Below are 2,500 nucleotides of genomic sequence, written 5' to 3' on the forward strand. Positions count from 1 at the left end.
TTCAGTTACGAAAGAGTTGAGTGACAGATAGAGAACAGGTGTCTGAAGCCTCCTTAGCTCAGAGGCAGAGCACTGGTCTTGTAAACCAGGGGTCGAGAGTTCGATTCTCTCAGGGGGCAAATGACATTCCTTGGAAAACTTTTATTCTTCTGAAGTTATTACATTCCTTCAGTTACGAAAGAGTTGAGTGACAGATAGAGAACAGGTGTCTGAAGCCTCCTTAGCTCAGAGGCAGAGCACTGGTCTTGTAAACCAGGGGTCGAGAGTTCGATTCTCTCAGGGGGCAAATGACATTCCTTGGAAAACTTTTATTCTTCTGAAGTTATTACATTCCTTCAGTTACGAAAGAGTTGAGTGACAGATAGAGAACAGGTGTCTGAAGCCTCCTTAGCTCAGAGGCAGAGCACTGGTCTTGTAAACCAGGGGTCGAGAGTTCGATTCTCTCAGGGGGCAAATGACATTCCTTGGAAAACTTTTATTCTTCTGAAGTTATTACATTCCTTCAGTTACGAAAGAGTTGAGTGACAGATAGAGAACAGGTGTCTGAAGCCTCCTTAGCTCAGAGGCAGAGCACTGGTCTTGTAAACCAGGGGTCGAGAGTTCGATTCTCTCAGGGGGCAAATGACATTCCTTGGAAAACTTTTATTCTTCTGAAGTTATTACATTCCTTCAGTTACGAAAGAGTTGAGTGACAGATAGAGAACAGGTGTCTGAAGCCTCCTTAACTCAGAGGCAGAGCACTGGTCTTGTAAACCAGGGGTCGAGAGTTCGATTCTCTCAGGGGGCAAATGGCATTCCTTGGAAAACTTTTATTCCTCTGAAGTTATTACATTCCTTCAGTTACGAAAGAGTTAAATGACAGATAGAGAACAGGTGTCTGAAGCCTCCTTAGCCCAGAGGCAGAGCACTGGTCTTGTAAACCAGGGGTCGAGAGTTCGATTCTCTCAGGGGGTAAATGACATTCCTTGGAAAACTTTTATTCTTCTGAAGTTATTATATTCCTTCAGTTACGAAAGATTTAACTTACAGATAGAGAACAGGTGTCTGAAGCCTCCTTAGCTCAGGGGCAGAGCACTGGTCTTGTAAACCAGGGGTCGAGAGTTCGATTCTCTCAGGGGGCAAATGACATTCCTTGGAAAACTTTTATTCTTCTGAAGTTGTTATTACATTCCTTCAGTTACGAAAGAGTTGAGTGACAGATAGAGAACAGGTGTCTGAAGCCTCCTTAGCTCAGAGGCAGAGCACTGGTCTTGTAAACCAGGGGTCGAGAGTTCGATTCTCTCAGGGGGCAAATGACATTCCTTGGGAAACTTTTATTCTTCTGAAGTTATTATATTCCTTCAGTTACGAAAGAGTTAAGTTACAGATAGAGAACAGTTGTCTGAAGCCTCCTTAGCTCAGAGGCAGAGCACTGGTCTTGTAAACCAGGGGTCGAGAGTTCGATTCTCTCAGGGGGCAAATGACATTCCTTGGAAAACTTTTATTCTTCTGAAGTTGTTATTACATTCCTTCAGTTACGAAAGAGTTAAATGACAGATAGAGAACAGGTGTCTGAAGCCTCCTTAGCTCAGAGGCAGAGCACTGGTCTTGTAAACCAGGGGTCGAGAGTTCGATTCTCTCAGGGGGCAAATGACATTCCTTGGAAAACTTTTATTCTTCTGAAGTTATTACATTCCTTCAGTTACGAAAGAGTTGAGTGACAGATAGAGAACAGGTGTCTGAAGCCTCCTTAGCTCAGAGGCAGAGCACTGGTCTTGTAAACCAGGGGTCGAGAGTTCGATTCTCTCAGGGGGCAAATGGCATTCCTTGGAAAACTTTTATTCCTCTGAAGTTATTATTACATTCCTTCAGTTACGAAAGATTTAAGTTACAGATGGAAAACAGGTGTCTGAAGCCTCCTTAGCTCAGAGGCAGAGCACTGGTCTTGTAAACCAGGGGTCGAGAGTTCGATTCTCTCAGGGGGCAAATGGCATTCCTTGGAAAACTTTTATTCCTCTGAAGTTATTATTACATTCCTTCAGTTATGAAAGTGTTAAGTGACAGATAGAGAACAGGTGTCTGAAGCCTCCTTAGTTCAGAGGCAGAGCACTGGTCTTGTAAACCAGGGGTCGAGAGTTCGATTCTCTCAAGGGGCAAATGACATTCCTTGGAAAACTTTTATTCTTCTGAAGTTATTATTATATTCCTTCAGTTACGAAAGAGTTAAATGACAGATAGAGAACAGGTGTCTGAAGCCTCCTTAACTCAGGGGCAGAGCACTGGTCTTGTAAACCAGGGGTCGAGAGTTCGATTCTCTCAGGGGGCAAATGACATTCCTTGGAAAACTTTTATTCTTCTGAAGTTATTATTACATTCCTTCAGTTACGAAAGAGTTAAATGACAGATAGAGAACAGGTGTCTGAAGCCTCCTTAACTCAGGGGCAGAGCACTGGTCTTGTAAACCAGGGGTCGAAAGTTCGATTCTCTCAGGGGGCAAATGACATTCCTTGGAAAACTTTTA

At 43.5% G+C, this 2,500-nt stretch overlaps 15 non-coding genes across 15 annotated transcripts; all 15 read left to right on the top strand.

Annotated features, from left to right (window-relative positions):
* The first annotated feature begins 47 nt into the window (after positions 1-47).
* Positions 48-119, top strand: TRNAT-UGU (transfer RNA threonine (anticodon UGU)). The gene has a single exon. It is a non-coding gene; the product is annotated as a tRNA-Thr (tRNA).
* A 95-nt stretch (positions 120-214) lies between these two features.
* TRNAT-UGU (transfer RNA threonine (anticodon UGU)) lies at positions 215-286 on the top strand. Its single transcript has one exon. It is a non-coding gene; the product is annotated as a tRNA-Thr (tRNA).
* A 95-nt stretch (positions 287-381) lies between these two features.
* On the top strand, positions 382-453 carry TRNAT-UGU (transfer RNA threonine (anticodon UGU)). The gene has a single exon. It is a non-coding gene; the product is annotated as a tRNA-Thr (tRNA).
* A 95-nt stretch (positions 454-548) lies between these two features.
* Positions 549-620, top strand: TRNAT-UGU (transfer RNA threonine (anticodon UGU)). Its single transcript has one exon. It is a non-coding gene; the product is annotated as a tRNA-Thr (tRNA).
* Positions 621-715: 95 nt separating this feature from the next.
* TRNAT-UGU (transfer RNA threonine (anticodon UGU)) lies at positions 716-787 on the top strand. The gene has a single exon. It is a non-coding gene; the product is annotated as a tRNA-Thr (tRNA).
* A 95-nt stretch (positions 788-882) lies between these two features.
* Positions 883-954, top strand: TRNAT-UGU (transfer RNA threonine (anticodon UGU)). Its single transcript has one exon. It is a non-coding gene; the product is annotated as a tRNA-Thr (tRNA).
* Positions 955-1,049: 95 nt separating this feature from the next.
* Positions 1,050-1,121, top strand: TRNAT-UGU (transfer RNA threonine (anticodon UGU)). Its single transcript has one exon. It is a non-coding gene; the product is annotated as a tRNA-Thr (tRNA).
* Positions 1,122-1,219: 98 nt separating this feature from the next.
* TRNAT-UGU (transfer RNA threonine (anticodon UGU)) lies at positions 1,220-1,291 on the top strand. Its single transcript has one exon. It is a non-coding gene; the product is annotated as a tRNA-Thr (tRNA).
* Positions 1,292-1,386: 95 nt separating this feature from the next.
* TRNAT-UGU (transfer RNA threonine (anticodon UGU)) lies at positions 1,387-1,458 on the top strand. The gene has a single exon. It is a non-coding gene; the product is annotated as a tRNA-Thr (tRNA).
* A 98-nt stretch (positions 1,459-1,556) lies between these two features.
* On the top strand, positions 1,557-1,628 carry TRNAT-UGU (transfer RNA threonine (anticodon UGU)). The gene has a single exon. It is a non-coding gene; the product is annotated as a tRNA-Thr (tRNA).
* A 95-nt stretch (positions 1,629-1,723) lies between these two features.
* On the top strand, positions 1,724-1,795 carry TRNAT-UGU (transfer RNA threonine (anticodon UGU)). The gene has a single exon. It is a non-coding gene; the product is annotated as a tRNA-Thr (tRNA).
* Positions 1,796-1,893: 98 nt separating this feature from the next.
* On the top strand, positions 1,894-1,965 carry TRNAT-UGU (transfer RNA threonine (anticodon UGU)). The gene has a single exon. It is a non-coding gene; the product is annotated as a tRNA-Thr (tRNA).
* A 98-nt stretch (positions 1,966-2,063) lies between these two features.
* Positions 2,064-2,135, top strand: TRNAT-UGU (transfer RNA threonine (anticodon UGU)). The gene has a single exon. It is a non-coding gene; the product is annotated as a tRNA-Thr (tRNA).
* Positions 2,136-2,233: 98 nt separating this feature from the next.
* On the top strand, positions 2,234-2,305 carry TRNAT-UGU (transfer RNA threonine (anticodon UGU)). The gene has a single exon. It is a non-coding gene; the product is annotated as a tRNA-Thr (tRNA).
* Positions 2,306-2,403: 98 nt separating this feature from the next.
* TRNAT-UGU (transfer RNA threonine (anticodon UGU)) lies at positions 2,404-2,475 on the top strand. The gene has a single exon. It is a non-coding gene; the product is annotated as a tRNA-Thr (tRNA).
* Positions 2,476-2,500: the final 25 nt, after the last annotated feature.

Source organism: Palaemon carinicauda, chromosome 2 (assembly GCF_036898095.1).
Source record: "Palaemon carinicauda isolate YSFRI2023 chromosome 2, ASM3689809v2, whole genome shotgun sequence".
NCBI classification, from domain to species: Eukaryota; Metazoa; Arthropoda; class Malacostraca; order Decapoda; family Palaemonidae; genus Palaemon; species Palaemon carinicauda.